This window comes from Palaemon carinicauda, chromosome 19 (assembly GCF_036898095.1).
Source record: "Palaemon carinicauda isolate YSFRI2023 chromosome 19, ASM3689809v2, whole genome shotgun sequence".
NCBI lineage: Eukaryota > Metazoa > Arthropoda > Malacostraca > Decapoda > Palaemonidae > Palaemon > Palaemon carinicauda.
In genome coordinates, this window is record NC_090743.1 from 3,541,330 (window position 1) to 3,563,258 (window position 21,929).

The following is a 21,929-nucleotide window of genomic DNA, read 5'->3' on the forward strand; positions in this document are numbered from 1 at the left end:
AAAGCTATTTGTTTAGATATTTTTCCTCCCATTTATCCATAGTTTACAGATCTTCATAAATTAAAAGCTATTTGTTTAGATATTTTTCCTCCCATTTATCCATAGTTTACAGATCTTCATAAATTAAAAGCTATTTGTTTAGATATTTTTCCTCCCATTTATCCATAGTTTACAGATCTTCATAAATTAAAAGATATTCGCTTAGATATTTTTCCTCCCATTTATCCCATATTTAACAGATCTTCTTCATAAATTAAAAGCTATTAATATAGATATTTTTCCTCCCATTTATCCCATAGTTTACAGTTCCTCTTCATAAATTAAAAGCTATTCCTATAGATATTTTTCCCTCCCATTTATCCCATAGTTTACAGTTCCTCTTCATAAATTAAAAGCTATTCCTATAGATATTTTTCCTCCCATTTATCCCATAGTTTACAGTTCCTCTTCATAAATTAAAAGCTATTCCTATAGATATTTTTCCCTCCCATTTATCCCATAGTTTACATATCTTCATAAATTAAAGCTATTCATATAGATTTTTTTTCCTCCCATTTATCCCATAGTTGACAGATCTTCATAAATTAAAATCTATTAATATAGATATTTTTCCTCCCATTTATCCCATAGTTTACAGATCATCTTCATAAATTAAAAGCTATTCGTATAGAATTTTTCCATCCCATTCATCCCATATTTAACAGATCTTCTTCATAAATTAAAAGCTATTAATATAGATATTTTTCTTCCCATTTATCCCATAGTTTACAGATCTTCATAAATTAAAAGCTATTAATATAGATATTTTTCTTTCCATTTATCCCATAGTTTACAGATCTTCATAAATTAAAAGCTATTCATATAGATTTTTTTCCTCCCATTTATCCCATATTTAACAGATCATCTTCATAAATTAAAAGCTATTCATATAGATATTTTCCCTCCCATTTATCCCATATTTAACAGATCTTCTTCATAAATTAAAAGCTATTAATATAGATATTTCCCCTCCCATTTATCCCATATTTAACAGATCTTCATAAATTAAAAGCTATTCGTTTAGATATTTTCCCTCCCATTTATCCCATATTTAACAGATCTTCATAAATTAAAAGCTATTAATATAGATATTTTTCCTCCTATTTATCCCATAGTTTACAGATCTCCTCCATAGCAGATCACACAATCTGCCCCCCAGCAAACTGCGTAGATAGAAAATGATACTCCCGGTTCACGCTAGTATGAGCCCAGGAGTTGACCAAAGTGAAGTCTCGTTTCTTCGTTTTTCTTTTCTTTTCATCGCCGGAGATAAGAGAGTTTGCAATGGTCGGGGTCTCGTTTATGGCTTAAAGAAATTCTCCCTAATGCGTGAAATAACTTTCGCTTCAGGGTGGAAAATCAGAGAAACAAAACTGTCTTATGAAGGGATTCAGTCGCCTACGTACGTCTTCCGCTTCTCCTGACCTTGAAAAGGGGTCTTATACACACACACACACACACACACACACACACACACACACACAAACACACACCAGGACCCAATTAGAACGTTCTAAGTGGGTCCTGACACACACACACACACACACACACACACACGGAACAATTTCTCTGGAACTCTATATAGATAGAGTTTAGGATATTCTCATTTTCTTATGTCTATGTGAAATTTTGTTAAATTCCACATTTAATTTGATCAATTTTCCAAGGACATCTATATAGATAGCGTTCAAAAAATTCTTATTTTCTCATATCCATAGGAAATTTGGTTCATCTATATTGATAGCATCAAAAAAAAATTCTTATTTTCTCATATCTAAATTAAATTTTTTTTGAATACCATATATAATTTGAACAGTTTCCTCAGGTCATCTATATAGATAGCTTTTAAAAAAATTCAATTTTTTCTTATCTATAGGAAATTTTGTTGAATACCATATATAATTTTAATAATTTTCTCCGGACATCTATATACAGTTCAGGAAATTCTTATTTTCTTATATCTATATGGAATTTTGTTGAATACCATATATAGTTTATTGATCAAAAATTGTGGATGAAAACTCTAATCATTTAATTATCTAGTCTCTCTTTAGGTTGTCCTTATACATAATAGGAATAATATACGTATATTTTAGCATGGTCACTTTTAGTTGCTGGTAATTTGAACGCCAACGCCATATTATTATTATTATTATTATTATTATTATTATTATTATTATTATTATTATTATTATTATTTTTACTCGCTAAGCTACAACCCTAGTTAGAAATGAAGGATGCTACAAGCTTAGGGACTCAAACAGGGAAAATAGCTCAGTGGGGAAAGGAAACAAGGAAAAATGAAATATTTTAAGAAAAGTAATATTAAAATAAAAATCTTCTATATAAACTATAAAAACTTTAACGAAACAAAAAGAGAAATAAGATAGAATAATGTGCCTGAGTGTACCCTCAAGCAAGAGACCCAACCCTAACCCAAGACAGTGGAAAACCATGGTACAGAGGCTATGGCACTACCCACGACTAGAGAACATTGGTTTGATTTTGGAGTGTCAACCCTAACCCAAGACAGTGGAAGACCATGGTACAGAGGCTATGGCACTACCCACGACTAGAGAACATTGGTTTGATTTTGGAGTGTCAACCCTAACCCAAGACAGTGGAAGACCATGGTACAGAGGCTATGGCACTACCCAAGTCTAGAGAACATTGGTTTGATTTTGGAGTGTCAACCCCAACCCAAGACAGTGGAAAACCATGGTACAGAGGCTATGGCACTACCCACGACTAGAGAACATTGGTTTGATTTTGGAGTGTCAACCCTAACCCAAGACAGTGGAAGACCATGGTACAGAGGCTATGGCACTACCCACGACTAGAGAACATTGGTTTGATTTTGGAGTGTCAACCCTAACCCAAGACAGTGGAAGACCATGGTACAGAGGCTATGGCACTACCCAAGTCTAGAGAACATTGGTTTGATTTTGGAGTGTCAACCCCAACCCAAGACAGTGGAGGACCATGGTACTGAGGCTATGGACCATGGTACTGAGGCTATGGCACTACCCAAACCTAGAGAACATTGGTTTGATTTTGGAGTGTCCATCTCCTAGAAGAGCTGTTTACAGGCACAATAACTCTATCTGGATGTCTATATACATGTGGTGGATAAAATCCTTATTATCATACATGCAGAAGCTCAGAGATACACAGACCTATAGTCATTTTTTTTAGCGAGGCAGATTTGCACTGACTCGCAGCGGTGCCCTTTTAGCTCGGAAAAGTATCCTGCTATCTGATTGGTTTGAATGATCTTGTCCAACCAATCAGCGAGCAGGAAAATTTTCCTAGCTAAAAGGGCACCCCTGCGAGTCTGTGCAAATGTGCCTCACTAAAAAGAATTGACTATAGGTTAGTATAATCTATTCCAATGTTTAAAGTTAAAGTTATTTTGCGTTACAGCTGTTAATTTCCTGTATCAATAGGCCACACATTTGCATGAGGCCTTGGAGCAAGGGTTGGTAGTGATTCTAATAGAACAGTGTAGCTTAAGGAGAGAGAGAGAGAGAGAGAGAGAGAGAGAGAGAGAGAGAGAGAGAGAGAGAGAGAGAGAGAGAGAATAAAACTAGGAGGAAAATAATTCATTCGAATCAGTGAATGATAGAGAGAGAATCAAAATGAACCTGTGATGTAATCTTTCAAAAGATAAAAAATAAAAAGATGAAGATACAGAAGACGAATGAGGGTGAGGAGGGGGAGATTGAGAGGGGAGGGGGAGAGGGAGAGAGAATAGGGGTAAGGGAGGGGGAAGGGAACTACACCCTCACATAGAGAATATCTGTTGCTCAAGGGGAAATGATTTTCAATTGGAATCAAGACTCGGGATAATATTGTCTCCTGATTTTAAGTAATTATTTACTCTCCTTTCCTGATTTTCCACGTACTTTAAATCAAGCTTTACTTTCTCCTATCTTCGTCATCGGTTTCTGTAAAGATAGTTGCGTTAAAATAAATTTTTGAACTAACGAAGTTATTTGAAGATATTGGTAAAAAGGTCAAGAAAAATGGTCAAGTAAAATGATCATAGGAATAAGATCAAGGAAAATGGTTAAGTAAAAAGACCATTGGGAAAAAGATCAAGAAAAGAGGTCATAGAGAAAAGGTCAAGTAAAAAGGTCATAGAAAAAAGGTCAAGTAAAAAGATCATAGGAGAAAACGTCAAGAAGTAAAAGGATCATAGGGAAAAAAGTCAAGAAAAAAGGTCAAGTAAAAAAGATCATAGGAAAAAAGGTCAAGATAAAAGGTCAAGTAAAAAGAACATAAAAAAGGTCAAGTAAAAAGACCATAGGAAATAAGGTAAAGTAAAAAGATCATAGGGAAAATGTCAAGTAAAAAAATCATACGAAAATAAAGGTCAAAGTAAAGAGATCATTGGAAAGAAAGGTCATAGTAAAAAGGTCACAGTAAAAAGGTCAAGAAAAAAAGGCCAAAGGCAAAAATGCTTCAAACTCAATGGCTAAATCAAGCATTTTCCCTCGGAACAATGCGCCTCTGCGAATATCCAATAGACCTTATCAAGCATTTTCCCAACAGCCCCTCAGTACGAGGAAATTTGATCACAACGACGTCATTTCGGAAACAAAAAACCCACCTAAATCTTTACGCCATTATGAAGAAGCCTCTCTCTTTCTACAGAGTTCAACAGAAACCCTTTGATGATAGCAATGCCATATATCACGCACCCCTCTCTCTAGTCCGAATTTTATCCTGCTGTTAATTGCTTTTTTTGTAGGTCGAAGCCCAAGTCGAGGAATAAGTATCATTCAATTCAGTGATTTTTTTTAATCATTCGTTCGTTTTTCCAAAGTATTAATTGCATCCGATTGCCAACAGTTTTCATCACTTTTAACTTGAACTCGAATGCTCCCGTCTGATGTTTTCCAAACTGTTTGATCTCTTGCTCATTTTGGGAGGTTCTTAACTAGGTTGTAATAAAAATTTTCTCTTCTATGCAGCATTAGTGATGGGCGTTATTGATAACCATGTGTCGTAGTTGGCATTTATTATGTTCATTATTCCTGATGATATTCCGTTTGATCTATGCACATATATAACTTTTATTTACAAACAAATGTACCGTAAACGCCAAAAGTGAATGTTATTAAAAACCCTTATGAAGAGCCACTGGGTATCGATCCGAGGAACTTTGCAATGGTCTCTGTCATAGCTTAGTGGTAACGCGCTGAAGTTGTAGTTGTAAGATCTGGTTGCAATGGTCAACCATTATCATAGCTCTGTGGTAAATTACTGAACTTGTATTTATAACTCTTGTTGAAATGCTCAACTACTGTCATAACGTGGCACAGCACTGAACTCGTAGTTGTAATATATGGCCTCAATGCTCAACTACTGTCATAGCTTAGTGGGAAAGTACTGAACTTGTAATTGTAACTCTGGGAGAAAGGCTCAAATACTGTCATAACTTTGTGTCAGAGCACTGAACTTGTAGTTGTAAGATATTGCTGCAATGCTCAACCACTGTCATAGCTTAGTGGTAAAGTACTGAACTTGTAATTGTAACTCTGGTTGAAATGCTCAAATACTCTCATAACTTAGTGGCAGAGCACTGAACTTGTAGTTGTAAGATATGGCTGCAATACTCAACCACTGTCATTGCTTAGTGTTAAAGTATTGAATTTGTATTTTTAACTCTTGTTGAAATGCTCAACTATTGTCATAACTTGGTGGCAGAGCACTAAACTCGTAGCTATAAGGTCTGGTTGCAATGTTCAACCACTGTCATTGCTTAGTGTTGAAGTATTGAACTTGTAATTATAACTAGTTGAAATGCTCAACTACTGTCATAACTTAATGGTAGAGCACTGAACTCGTAGCTGTAAGGTCTGGTTGCAATGTTCAACCACTGGCATTGCTTGGTGTTAGAGAAATAAGTTGTGAGACCTGGGGGTCATGCTTAGACCACAAGAAGTATACGTCTGCTGTTTTTCTAGAATCTATAGGTTCACCCAGTCTATTTTTTTTTTCTTCAGGTACCTGCCTGTTGCTTTAGCAATGTTTAGAACCTAAACAATCTTTTATCCTCTTTTGTACCTAACCAGACATGGAAATGCTACCATAATGCCTCATTTATAGGTACCAGGAGAGTGGGGTTTTGAAGTTACCGGGATAGGCGATGGTATAGACTACCAGGAGAGTTTGGCGCATAATGTCACATTTATACGTACCAGGAGAGTTAGGCGCATAATGTCATATTTATAGGTACCAGGAGAGTTAGGTTTTGAAGGTACCAAGATAGGCGATGGTATAGAGTACCAGGAGACTTTGGAGATATTAGATACCGTGATAGCTCAGCAATGGTATTAGGTACCATGAAAGCTCAGTGATGATATTAAATACCAGTAGAGTTAGGCGAAGGTATAATATACCATGAGAGGTCAGTTATGTCATTAGGTACCGGGAAAGGTCAGCAATGGTATAAGGTAGGAGGGGAGCTTGACGATAGTATTATGTACCAGGAGAGTTAGGCAATGGTATCAGGTACCAGGGGAGGTAGGCAATGGTATTGGGTACCAAGGGAGGTAGGCAATGGTATCAGGTACCAGGGGAGGTAGGCAATGGTATTGGGTACCAAGGGAGGTAGGCAATGGTATCAGGTACCAGGGGAGGTAGGCAATGGTACTGGGTACCAGGGGAGGTAGGCAATGGTATCAGGTACCAGGGGAGGTAGGCAATGGTATTGGGTACCAGGTGAGGTAGGCAATGGTATCAGGTACCAGAGGAGGTAGGCAATGGTATCATGTACCAGGGGAGGTAGGCAATGGTATTGGGTACCAGGAGAGTTAGGCAATGGTATCAGGTAACCAGGGGAGGTAGGCAATGGTATCAGGTACCAGGGGAGGTAGGCAAGGGTATGGCAATATACATTACCATTGACCAGTAACTCATTAAGATGATATATATAAAATCAGCAGCAAAGATAATTAAAGCAGCATGTTGGTTGTTATTAGGAGTAGAAAGAAATAGCAGTGGCTGCTAGTTTGTTTTACAGATCCGTTCTTCTACCCAATAGATCTTCAAGATTTCAATTACTGATGAGAGGTTGATAAATTAACACTGACTATGATTCGATTTCCTCTTTTTCCCGTGTCAGGAGGGTGGGAAATATGGCGTTGTTTTCCCGTAGAATTATATTTTTATATCTTTAGGCCTTTTTTATACAATTTTATGAAATACAACTTTATTGCTGTTCATTATTTTGTGAAATGGATACATGTTTTGTTTCAATTCCTGAAATTACAATTTTGTAATTTTAAAGTTATTTTGTGATATTCTGAACATTTCCTGAAATAGAGATTTATTTTTTTTTTGTTTTTTTTTTTTTAAATTTAAGTTTTTTTTTTTTTTTTGGGGGGGGGGATATTTTGAGAATTTGCGAGGCCTTTTTTTTAAATCTTAACCATATGTTTTGTTTCAGTTCCTGAAATTACAGTTTTGTAATTTCTAAAGTTATTCTGTGATATTCTGAACATTTCCTGAAATAGAGATTTCTTTTTTTTCTTATCTTTTTTTTAAATTTTTTTCTTGGGATATTTTGAGAATTTGCGAGGCTATTTTTTAGATCTTAACCAAAAAATAGTCTTACCCTCAGATCTCTACATTGAAAATGTCTTCACTAGTATTTATTTTATTAAATGTGTTGTTCTTTTCGCTAGAATTGAATTAGGAAGTTCAATGGAATATGCATCCTAGAGCACTAGGGACTATACGTCAGTCATTGATAAGGAATCTAGAGAAGGTAGGAGCCGATATAGCCCAAGGACTTGTGCAGAAGAACGGGGTGTTTAAAACAGCACATACAGTGAGGAAAGTAATGGACTCCAAATGGAGCTTGATTATTATTATTATTATTATTATTATTATTATTATTATTATTATTATTATTATTATTATTATTAATAGTAATAGTAATATTAGTAGTAGTTATTGTTGTTGTTGTTGTCGTTATTGTTGTTGTTAAACGTCTCTCGCACGCACCATTTCAAAACAGACTTCAAAAGTCAATCTCCAGAAAGAAAACAAAAAAATACCAATCTCAGGCATTTCTCTTTTTTTTTCCCCGGACGTTAACCCATTTTTTATAAGACTGTAGTTTAATTAGTCTTTCTGGAGCCCCTTAAAAGACGTGCAGTATAATGGGTTAGCAAAGTGCTTCGCAATCCGAGAACGACTTCAAAAGCTCCCGGAGATTTCTGAAGACTTTCCGCCGAGGATTTTTTGGAAGGGGCAACATCTTTTTCCGGGCAGTTTCGCTTCGGTTCTACGCGAGATTGGTTTCGTTGTGGTCGGACTTTCGTGTAACTTCGGCCAGCTGGGATTATGCAAGGAAGGAGTTTGCTTAATGCTGACTAGATTTTCGATAGTATAAGTTAGTTTAGTGGATTTCTTACTGAGATTTCACGAATCTTTTGGGATGTAGTGTAATCTGAACTAAATTTTGTATATTAGATTGATTCACATGAACTTTTAAACGTCTAGATATTAGTTTAATCTTAACAGATTTTGGCGGAATTTTTAGGAATGTAATGTAATCTGAATTAAATTTTGTATATTAGATTGATCCCATATGAATTTTTAAACGTCTAGAAATAAGTTTAATCTTAACTAAATTTTGTATATTAACTAAATCCCATATGAACTTTTAAACGTCTAGAATTTTTTTTAATCTTAACTAAATTTTGTATATCAAATTTATCCCATATGGATTTTTAAACGTTAAGAAATTAGTGTAATCTTAACTAAATTTTGTATATTAAATTTATCTCATATGGATTTATAAACGTTAAGAAATTAGTGTAATCTTATCTAAATTTTGCATAAGATTAGGAAATTAATCTCCTCTCAAATGAATTTGTTAAAATGTCGAAAAATGAGTGTAATCTAAACTAAATTTTGTATAGAAGATTAGTAAATAAAATTGATCCCAAATAAATTTTGTTAAAATACCAAAAAATAAGTTTAATCCCGTCTAGATTCTGTTGAAATACTTAGAAACTAGATTAACCCTAACTACATTTTATTAGGATACCAGGAAACTAGTTCAATTTCGACTAATTTCATTGAAATCCAGAAAACTAGTTTCATCCTAATTATATATTTTGATAGGATAACAAAAACAAATCAGTTTAATTGAAGTAAAATATTTATGAAATACCAGGAAATTAGTTTATTCATTACTAGATTTTTTGTAAATCAGGAATTTGATTTATTCCGATATATATTTTCATAAAACTTCATTATTTATATTTCTAAACTTAGCTATAAGTTCAAAGATCTTCAATTAGTATTTATCTTAAAGGCAGTACCTTAATGCTTCAGAAAGTTAATTTAATCTAAAAGCGATTTTTCTTAAATTATTAAGTGTTTATAACTAAACCAAATTCTAAACATAGGAGAAAGTCGAAGAAAAGACTTGAGTTAAACACAAAGTACTTGAAGAAAATTCGGAACAACTGCTGTATGCTGATGATTTAGCTTAGATTGGGCATAGTGAAGAGAAACTGCAAAACTAGTGAAAGCTGGAAATTGTTCGAAGAAGGAAAAGCCTTGGAGAAAATGTGAACAAGGAGAATGATACGGTAGTAAATGGAAGCCAAAGTGATTGAATAATGAATATTGATATGGATGATGGGAAATTAGAACCTATGGGTAGGTAGAGAATTATTCGGGTAAGCGTTTTGGATGAAAGAGGAGAAAAGACGCGAGTCACAGAACTACTTTCCACTTGGTAAGGGTAGAAGAGACTTTTTAGCTATGGTAAGCAGCTCTTCTATAAGGTTACTCCAAAATCAAACCATTATTCTCTAGTCTTGGGTAATGCCATAGCCCAGAAGAGACTTTTTAGCTATGGCAAGCAGCTCTTTTATAAGGTCACTCCAAAATCAAACCATTATTCTCTAGTCTTGGGTAGTGCCATAGCCCAGAAGAGACTTTTTAGCTATGGCAAGCAGCTCTTCTATAAGGTCACTCCAAAATCAAACCATTATTCTCTAGTCTTGGGTAGTGCCAAAGCCCAGAAGAGACTTATTAGCTAAGGTAAGCAGCTCTTCTATAAGGTCACTCCAAAATCAAACCATTATTCTCTAGTCTTGGGTAGTGCCAAAGCCTAGAAGAGACTCTTTAGCTATGGTAAGCAGCTCTTGTATAAGGTCACTCTAAAATCAAACCATTATTCTCTGGTCTTGGGTAGTGCTATAGCCTCTGTACCATGGTCTTTTACTGTCTTGGGGCAGAGGTCACTTGCTTGAAGGCACATTTAGGCACGCGACTAACAATTTCCTAATTTCCCTTCCTCACTGAGCTATTTACCTGTTGGAGCCCTTGTACTTGTAGCATCTTGCTTTTCAAACTAAGATGGTATCCTTGCTAATAATATTTTTGGGGAAGACTCGCGTCTCAAAGGAAAACAAAGTTACGTAAGAAGGGATCTGGGATCCGCTCATCATAATTTTATTTCAGATCATCATCTTTTAGCGTGTTTTTTTTCCCCATCCGTATGGGGTAACACGGTTGCCTTCTTTTGAAGGACTTTGCTTTGGCTTTTGGAGTGGACGATAGTCCTGACCGGCTGCCCCGCCTGACATCGCCTAGACCCCGGTAGCGTATGTTTGTGTGTCGTACAAGCCATACTAAATGCAAATTGAGGAAACATTGCAGTTGTAAGTTTGTCAGACAAGAGAAGAGATAGATCAGATGGTCCAGACATGTGGAAAGAATAGAATACGCATGGTTGGAGGAAATTATTTATGATTAAGAATTTTTCAAATGAAGGAGGACAGGGAGAACTAGTAATGTTGAATAGATGAAATATGTACTGGAAATAAAGGATATTAAAGTCCTGAATAGCATAATAAATGTTGAGGCGGGATTCGTTGCAATGTTGATGTGAATGTGCTAGCGATTGCTGTCTTGAAGCTTTTTTAAATCCTACCCTCTGTGAGACAATATATATATATATATATATGTATATATATGTATATACATATATATGTATATACATATATATATATATATATATATATATATATATATATACATACATATATATATAAATTATATATATATATATATATATATATATATATATATATATATTTATAATATCTATATATATGTATATTTATATAAATATATATATATATATATATATATATATATATATATATATATATATATATATATATATATATAGTGCATACCTCTACTTGTTGCATTGGCCTAATGGCCAAGATACAGATTCTCATGAAGGCGAACAGGAAATCCAAAAGTGAATTTACCGGGAACCACGAGATTTTAAGAGCCGACCCAGAAGGATGAAGTTCAAATATACCAGGCAATTTCTTGCAGAGGGGGGTTGGGGTAAGATGGAGAATGGGGGGGGGGAGGGATGGGATAGGAAGATATTTCGGATGTTTCAACTTCCTCCAGAACCCAAGTTCGTTATTTTTGAGGTCAGAAGAGAACGCACCCCATCTCTGTTTATATCTTAGGTTGCTTCCTCTTCTCGCTAGAGAGGATACAAATATTTGGTCGATGTAAAACCGACTTCGGGACCCAGAATCCACCGACAGCGGATTGCCCCCGGAAGCTGCTGCTGCTTCTTCATCGTCTTCTTATTATTCTTTCCAGTTCGCGGTGAGATAAATCCGCAAAAGATATAAATATAAATATATATACCTAAGCCTCTCTTTGCGGTGTGCGTCGGAGGTATTTTTTGATCTCCAGGAACTGTATCTGAGCGTTTCCGTCGGAGAGAAATAGCTTTTTTTTCCCTTGAAGTCTCTCGAAGCAAGACCAAAGAAAAGCCACGAAAAATTCTTCGTTTCTTCCGAGATGTGAGGTTGAGAGGAGGGGGAAGTGTACCTCTTCGAGGTATAATGGAGGAGGAAGGAGAAGGGGTGGGGTGGGGAGGGAGCTCCTCCCTCCCGCCTCCCTCCCCCCATTGAAAATTGCCCTCCCCAAGAGAGAAATTTTATGCACAGGAGGGCAGAGAGACGTCGCATGGTTTGAAGACCGTGATGACAGTATGATGGCTGTGAAAGAAAGTATTTTCAGATTCTCTCTCTCTCTCTCTCTCTCTCTCTCTCTCTCTCTCTCTCTCTCTCTCTCTCTCTCTCTCTCTCTCTCTCTCTCTCACGGTGAGTAAAAGTGGACATTTTTCGTTATGGTTTATTTTTTTCTCTCTAGAACACCATGATTTATTTTAGATGAAAGTCCATGATTTGAGTGTTACATTCGATGATAGTGTCTCTCTCTCTCTCTCTCTCTCTCTCTCTCTCTCTCTCTCTCTCTCTCTCTCTCTCTCTCTCTCTCTCTCTCTCTCTCTCTCTCCTATATCGTAATTCATGAGGTGAATTGCAAAAGATGACTAAAGATTTGAACAGAGAAAGCAGAAATGTAGGCCTGAAAATGAATATGAGTAAAACTCAATGAAAATGCAGAGAGAGAACAAATAAGGGTTATGGCCAAACCTCTAGAGATTGTTAATGAATATACTTACTTCGCACAAACAGTAAGTGATTCCCCAGGACATGAGACCGAAATGAAAAAGATACGCATGTGATGGAGAGCTTTTGGTAAACCAAATGAGATATGAAAAGTAAAATGCCGTTTTCTCTAAAAGGAGAAGTTTTTAATGAGATGGTCCTACCAGTATTAAATTATGCATCAGAAACCGGTAGCTTTACTAAGGCCTTAGAACATAAGCTAGTTACAACTCAAAGAGCTATGGAAAGAATAAAGATGAGAATAACACTAAGCCATAGAAAAAGAACAACAAGGATACAAGAGCAAATTAAAGTAGAAAGACATTTTAACAACATATAAAAAAGAAATGGAAATAAGTAGGACATATAATGAGATTAACAGATAATAGATGGACATTGAGAACAACGGACTGGCTTTCTAGAGATTGCAAAAGAAGCAGGGGAAGGAAGGGAAGACGATGGATTGAGGAACCACGAAAGTTTGCTTGTGTGTACTGGCACAGAAAGACCATAACTAGACGCAAGTGGAAGGACATGCCTGAGACTTTTGTCCTGCTGTGGACTAGTAACGGCTGATGAAGATTGATTGTTTGATTTGAAGTTTTCTGGCATCCTGATATCGAAGGTCATTGACGCCATGTTGATGATGATGATGATGATGATGATATGTATGAGCCAGAGATGAATGGCACAGTGATATGATTATATAAGTACAACAACAAATGCAGCTGTTTCTAGTCCACTGCAGGACAAAGGCCTCAGACATATCAGCTCAAATCTGGGTTTTGGCCTGTTTTCATCACCCCGCTGGCTAGTGTGGATTGGTGATGGAGTGAGATTTTCGTCTGATCGTTCAGAGCGAACCAACCTAGTGTGGGTGTCCCTGACTAGTACAGCTCTGTTGAGCATGGCAATACTCAAACCCATTATTATTATTATTATTATTACTTACTAAGCTACAACCCTAGTTGGAAAAGCAGTATGCTATAAGCCCAGGGGCTCCAACAGGGAAAATAGCTCAGTGCGGAAAGGAAAAAAGGAAAATAAAATATTCTAAGAAGAGTAACAACAATAAATATCTCCTATATAAACTATAAAAACTTTAACAAAACAAGAGGAAGAGAAATAAGATAGGAGTGTGCGCTCGAGTGTACCCTCAAGCAAGAGAACTCTAACCCAAGACAGTGAAAGGCCATGGTACAGAGGCTATGGCACTACCCAAGACTAGAGAACAGTGGTTTGATTTTGGAGTGTCCTTCTCCTAGAAGAGCTGCTTACCATAGCTAAAGAGTCTCTTCTACCCTTACCAAGAGGAAAGTGGCACTGAACTAGTACAGTGCAGTAACCCCTTGGGTGATGAAGAATTGTTTGGTAATCTGTGTTGTCAGGTGTATGAGGATAGAGGAGAATATGTAAAGAATATGCCAGACTATTCAGTGAGTATGTAGGCAAAGGGAAAATGAACCGTAACCAGAGAGGAGGATCCAATGTAGTACTGTCTGGCCAGTCAAAAGACCCCATAACTCTCTAGCGGTAGTATCTCAACGGGTGGCTGGTGCCCTGGCCAACCTACTACCTACTACCATATTGCGTGTGTGTATGAAATCTACATGTACTTTGTCAACATTCTTACACGATCTTTGAATAGGCTGTGATTCTGACACATCAAATGAGTTTAGACTCTTCCAATCAATGTATGTAAGTTGTCAACCAAATTGTGAAATTATGATGTTGGATTGAAAGAATTTTGCGGTTAAACTGCAATGAATGTCGAGTCAATCAAGCATTGCTTGCTTAAAGACTCATAAAAATACAATTCCTTAAATACAATAACATATGTGATGTTTAAGTAATTTTCTTTCCCTTATGAGAGACCTTTTTTTATATTATTGAAGGACAAAGTTTGGAAAGACAATATAATCCGGTAAATATAAAAGGTTAATAGATCCCTCATACAGTTTTTATAATAATACAACTGTAATTTGTTGGTTTAATATTTCCAAAGTTATATATAAAGGTGGTATGGAGTCTTTGAAGTGGAGGGACCCCAGTTTGACTGAATGTGTTTTGCCAGGGTGTTTTCAGACAAAGCTAATCGAGAGGTATTTTTTCAATTGTTATCTTTCATCTTGACATCGCTTTGGCCTTGAACTTCTTTTAAGTCATAAGTGTTTTTCTTCTCGTAAGTTATGCAATATCTGTTTTGTCATATCAAAGTCTGAAGAATAGATATTCAATATAAAGACTATGTCGATGAATGACACCTTCCAAAATTTGCACTATATATATATATATATGGATTAATATCAACACAACATCGTGTTCAAATAGAAATAAATTTCTACCTCATACCTGGGATCGAACGCTAGCCCCTTCTAATGAAAGGCCAGGTCGAAACCAACCATGTCACGAGAGCCCATAAAAAGAATTGGAACCTGACCGCTACCAGCTGTCCGAGGATTTACCTGGCGAGACATCAGTCTCTTACCAGCGAGTTTTACCCAATTCCCCGGGCCACCACGTGACACAATTGGTAGTAATTCATTCAAATTACCCCTAATGAGTCAATATGGATTAATATCAACACAACATCGTGTTCAAATAGAAATAAATTTCTACCTCATACCTGGGATCGAACGCTAGCCCCTTCTAATGAAAGGCCAGGTCGAAACCAACCATGTCACGAGAGCCCATAAAAAGAATTGGAACCTGACCGCTACCAGCTGTCCGAGGATTTACCTGGCGAGACATCAGTCTCTTACCAGCGAGTTTTACCCAATTCCCCGGGCCACCACGTGACACAATTGGTAGTAATTCATTCAAATTACCCCTAATGAGTCAATATGGATTAATATCAACACAACATCGTGTTTAAATAGAAATAAATTTCTACCTCATACCTGGGATCGAACGCTAGCCCCTTCTAATGAAAGGCCAGGTCGAAACCAACCATGTCACGAGAGCCCATAAAAAGAATTGGAACCTGACCGCTACCAGCTGTCCAAGGATTTACCTGGCGAGACATCAGTCTCTTACCAGCGAGTTTTACCCAATTCCCCGGGCCACCACGTGACACAATTGGTAGTAATTCATTCAAATTACCCCTAATGAGTCAATATGGATTAATATCAACACAACATCGTGTTCAAATAGAAATAAATTTCTACCTCATACCTGGGATCGAACGCTAGCCCCTTCTAATGAAAGGCCAGGTCGAAACCAACCATGTCACGAGAGCCCATAAAAAGAATTGGAACCTGACCGCTACCAGCTGTCCGAGGATTTACCTGGCGAGACATCAGTCTCTTACCAGCGAGTTTTACCCAATTCCCCGGGCCACCACGTGACACAATTGGTAGTAATTCATTCAAATTACCCCTAATGAGTCAATATGGATTAATATCAACACAACATCGTGTTCAAATAGAAATAAATTTCTACCTCATACCTGGGATCGAACGCTAGCCCCTTCTAATGAAAGGCCAGGTCGAAACCAACCATGTCACGAGAGCCCATAAAAAGAATTGGAACCTGACCGCTACCAGCTGTCCGAGGATTTACCTGGCGAGACATCAGTCTCTTACCAGCGAGTTTTACCCAATTCCCCGGGCCACCACGTGACACAATTGGTAGTAATTCATTCAAATTACCCCTAATGAGTCAATATGGATTAATATCAACACAACATCGTGTTCAAATAGAAATAAATTTCTACCTCATACCTGGGATCGAACGCTAGCCCCTTCTAATGAAAGGCCAGGTCGAAACCAACCATGTCACGAGAGCCCATAAAAAGAATTGGAACCTGACCGCTACCAGCTGTCCGAGGATTTACCTGGCGAGACATCAGTCTCTTACCAGCGAGTTTTACCCAATTCCCCGGGCCACCACGTGACACAATTGGTAGTAATTCATTCAAATTACCCCTAATGAGTCAATATGGATTAATATCAACACAACATCGTGTTTAAATAGAAATAAATTTCTACCTCATACCTGGGATCGAACGCTAGCCCCTTCTAATGAAAGGCCAGGTCGAAACCAACCATGTCACGAAAGCCCATAAAAAGAATTGGAACCTGACCGCTACCAGCTGTCCAAGGATTTACCTGGCGAGACATCAGTCTCTTACCAGCGAGTTTTACCCAATTCCCCGGGCCACCACGTGACACAATTGGTAGTAATTCATTCAAATTACCCCTAATGAGTCAATATGGATTAATATCAACACAACATCGTGTTCAAATAGAAATAAATTTCTACCTCATACCTGGGATCGAACGCTAGCCCCTTCTAATGAAAGGCCAGGTCGAAACCAACCATGTCACGAGAGCCCATAAAAAGAATTGGAACCTGACCGCTACCAGCTGTCCGAGGATTTACCTGGCGAGACATCAGTCTCTTACCAGCGAGTTTTACCCAATTCCCCGGGCCACCACGTGACACAATTGGTAGTAATTCATTCAAATTACCCCTAATGAGTCAATATGGATTAATATCAACACAACATCGTGTTCAAATAGAAATAAATTTCTACCTCATACCTGGGATCGAACGCTAGCCCCTTCTAATGAAAGGCCAGGTCGAAACCAACCATGTCACGAGAGCCCATAAAAAGAATTGGAACCTGACCGCTACCAGCTGTCCGAGGATTTACCTGGCGAGACATCAGTCTCTTACCAGCGAGTTTTACCCAATTCCCCGGGCCACCACGTGACACAATTGGTAGTAATTCATGCAAATTACCCCTAATGAGTCAATATGGATTAATATCAACACAACATCGTGTTCAAATAGAAATAAATTTCTACCTCATACCTGGGATGGAACGCTAGCCCCTTCTAATGAAAGGCCAGGTCGAAACCAACCATGTCACGAGAGCCCATAAAAAGAATTGGAACCTGACCGCTACCAGCTGTCCGAGGATTTACCTGGCGAGACATCAGTCTCTTACCGGGGAATTGGGTAAAACTCGCTGGTAAGAGACTGATGTCTCGCCAGGTAAATCCTCGGACAGCTGGTAGCGGTCAGGTTCCAATTCTTTTTATGGGCTCTCGTGACATGGTTGGTTTCGACCTGGCCTTTCATTAGAAGGGGCTAGCGTTCGATCCCAGGTATGAGGTAGAAATTTATTTCTATTTGAACACGATGTTGTGTTGATATTAATCCATATTGACTCATTAGGGGTAATTTGAATGAATTACTACCAATTGTGTCACGTGGTGGCCCGAGGAATTGGGTAAAACTCGCTGGTAAGAGACTGATGTCTCGCCAGGTAAATCCTCGGACAGCTGGTAGCGGTCAGGTTCCAATTCTTTTTATGGGCTCTCGTGACATGGTTGGTTTCGACCTGGCCTTTCATTAGAAGGGGCTAGCGTTCGATCCCAGGTATGAGGTAGAAATTTATTTCTATTTGAACACGATGTTGTGTTGATATTAATCCATATTGACTCATTAGGGGTAATTTGAATGAATTACTACCAATTGTGTCACGTGGTGGCCCGGGGAATTGGGTAAAACTCGCTGGTAAGAGACTGATGTCTCGCCAGGTAAATCCTCGGACAGCTGGTAGCGGTCAGGTTCCAATTCTTTTTATGGGCTCTCGTGACATGGTTGGTTTCGACCTGGCCTTTCATTAGAAGGGGCTAGCGTTCGATCCCAGGTATGAGGTAGAAATTTATTTCTATTTGAACACGATGTTGTGTTGATATTAATCCATATTGACTCATTAGGGGTAATTTGAATGAATTACTACCAATTGTGTCACGTGGTGGCCCGGGGAATTGGGTAAAACTCGCTGGTAAGAGACTGATGTCTCGCCAGGTAAATCCTCGGACAGCTGGTAGCGGTCAGGTTCCAATTCTTTTTATGGGCTCTCGTGACATGGTTGGTTTCGACCTGGCCTTTCATTAGAAGGGGCTAGCGTTCGATCCCAGGTATGAGGTAGAAATTTATTTCTATTTGAACACGATGTTGTGTTGATATTAATCCATATTGACTCATTAGGGGTAATTTGAATGAATTACTACCAATTGTGTCACGTGGTGGCCCGGGGAATTGGGTAAAACTCGCTGGTAAGAGACTGATGTCTCGCCAGGTAAATCCTCGGACAGCTGGTAGCGGTCAGGTTCCAATTCTTTTTATGGGCTCTCGTGACATGGTTGGTTTCGACCTGGCCTTTCATTAGAAGGGGCTAGCGTTCGATCCCAGGTATGAGGTAGAAATTTATTTCTATTTGAACACGATGTTGTGTTGATATTAATCCATATTGACTCATTAGGGGTAATTTGAATGAATTACTACCAATTGTGTCACGTGGTGGCCCGGGGAATTGGGTAAAACTCGCTGGTAAGAGACTGATGTCTCGCCAGGTAAATCCTCGGACAGCTGGTAGCGGTCAGGTTCCAATTCTTTTTATGGGCTCTCGTGACATGGTTGGTTTCGACCTGGCCTTTCATTAGAAGGGGCTAGCGTTCGATCCCAGGTATGAGGTAGAAATTTATATATATATATATATATATATATATATATATATGTGTGTGTGTGTGTGTGTGTATAAATATATATATATATATATATATATATATATATATATGTGTATATATATAAATATATATATATATATATATATATATATATATATATATACATATATATATATATATATATATATATATATATATATATATATGTATATATATATATTTTATAGCCTCCCCTTGTGTTATCATGGAAGGGGCAACTATCAAAAATTTTCACACATCGCTCACGATCTCAGGATGTGGCTACTGCTTGTTTTATCATAAGCTGTTTACACTTTGTCCCGGTAATAAGACCAGTGTTAATATATGGATCGGAAACACTGGCTCTTAAGATGAAAAGAGGAAGCAAAGCTTGAGAGAACAGAGAAGATAATACTGAGTGGATTATGGGAATATCAATGCTTGGAAGATTGCAAAATGATGAAATAAGAAGAATGGCAGGCTCAGTAAAGATTACAGAGGTGATAAGTGTCATGACCGAAATGGTGTGGGTGAATGTTGAGGATGGATTTTGGGGAGGGAATAAGGAGGGCTTGCGATAAACCTGTAAGATCAAGATGGAGGCATAGAATTAGAGGGCGAGATAAGGTGAAGGATGATATGGAGAGAAGAGGTTTGGTGGAAGAGGATGCCTTTGATAGAAGGCTTCGGAAAGATCGCATCAAGCAACCGAACCCTTAATGTAGAGATAACGGTGGCAAAGTAGTAGTTTACACTTTGCCCCTCCCCTTTCCCTTTCCCTCTCCCTCCCCTTTCCCTCTCCCTCCCCCTGCAGGCATCACTTCGAAGTCAGGGCCGTCGGGTGTTTTTGGTGCCTCCATCAATGCTCAAGGCAACCCTCCCACGAGGGAACAAAATAATAGCCGGAGATAGAAGCGCGTTTTGGGTGTTAATGGAAGGATATATTGGGGTGGATGTTGTGGGGAGAGAGGAGGGGGACTACAAGGCGTTTCCCTACTCACACAGACAGACAGACACCCTCCCCCTGCCCAATTCCCTACCCATCTTCCTAACACACCTCCTAAGTCCCCCTCCCTTCTCGTCATGTTTTGGATCCGAAGAAGACGAAAATAAGCAAATGGGTTTCTCGGAATGGGATGGGGAAAAATTCGGGGTGGGGGCTCCCTATTTCCCCCTTTAGGGGAGGGGGAAGGGGGGGGAGGGGTGAAGCGAAATGTAGGTGGAAATTTTCGGATCTTTTTCCTTCTGGAGACAAGAGGGAAACTCGAGAGAAAGAAAGAGGAAAGGAGAGAAGAAAAAAAGGTCTTCAAAAAAAGTCCTCAAGTCTTGTTATTTCGTTTTCGACTTTTATGAAAGTGATACAGCCATCTGGATCGAATCGCTTTGTTGTGATTATGCTGAAGCTCAATTATTCTTTATTCGTTTTATTTTCTTTTAAATTTCTCTCTTATTAATTTGATTACTAAAGGTTCTTACGTCTCGAAAACAAAAAAAAAAAAATCATTACAAGAGGTTCTTGGACTCGGAAAATGTGTTTTTATTCAGGTGTTTTTTCGAAAATTTCTCCATCCGAATTTTACTTTTGTTTTCATTTAACAATTTTCTTTTTTACGTTTTTTTTTCATCAAATAAATTTTTTTATCAATGCTTTATTTGGAATTTTTCATGATTCATCCATCTAAAAATAACATTAGTTTTTTAATGATTTTTTATATTCAACTATTGTTTTTATCAACTACAAGTAATTGCGCTATTCTCATTTTAGAGAGATTATTATTATTATTATTATTATTATTATAATTATTATTATTATTATTATTATTATTATTATTATTATTATTATTATTATTGTTATTATTGTTATTATTAATATTATTAGCAACTTCAGATGTATTGCAGAATCGTCAGCAACACAGGATTCAGCAAATTTTTGCAAGGATGATACTATTTCTTCAATGAAAGTGTATGGAAACGTTGTAAAATTTGTGCATCATATATGAATGTCTACAAGAATGGTGTAATTTTGCAAGGCAAAAATTAACTTAACTGTATTATTTGTAAAATCTCTTGCAGTTGGTTTATAAAAACTGGGACCAACTGAAGCAATGTTACATGAATGATAATTCTGCAATATAATGGTTTACCGACTTGTAAAGATATTTCATCGGTTGTACAAACAAGAATTATCTGTCTGAAGCACAGTATTGCAAGAATCAACAACCTAGAAATTTTAGTCTACAGCAAAAGATTGTTCAAATGAAAAAATTTGGATAATTTGAAAAGCAAGATTTCACTCAGGTCACATTGTATGGATTTTTAGAAGACGTTATTTAATTCAGGTCACATTGTTTGGATGGCAAGATTTCACTCGGGTCACATTGTTTAGATGTTTTGAAGGCAAGATTTCTTTCAGGTCACGTAATTTTCATTTTTGGAGGGCAAGATTTAAATCAGGTCACGTTGTTTTAATTTTTTTTTTTTGGGGGGGGGAAGGCAAGATTTCACTCGGGTCCCATTGTTTAGATTTTTTGACGGCAAGACTTCATTCAGGTCACATTTAGATTTTTTGGAAGGCAAGATTTCATTCAGGTCACATTGTTTTTTTTTTTTTTTTTTTTTTTTTTTTTTTTTTTTTTTTTTGAAGGCAAGATGTAATTCAGGTATCATTTTGATTTTTTGGAAGGCAAGATTAAATTCAGGTCGTATTGCATAGATATTTTTACGGCAAGATTTCCTTCAGGTCACATTGTTTCGATTTTTTTGGAAGGCAAAATTTCATTCAGGTCGCATTGATTTGATCTTTTGGAAGGCAATATTACATTTAAGTCACATTGTTTGGATTTTTTGGAAGGCTAGATTTCAT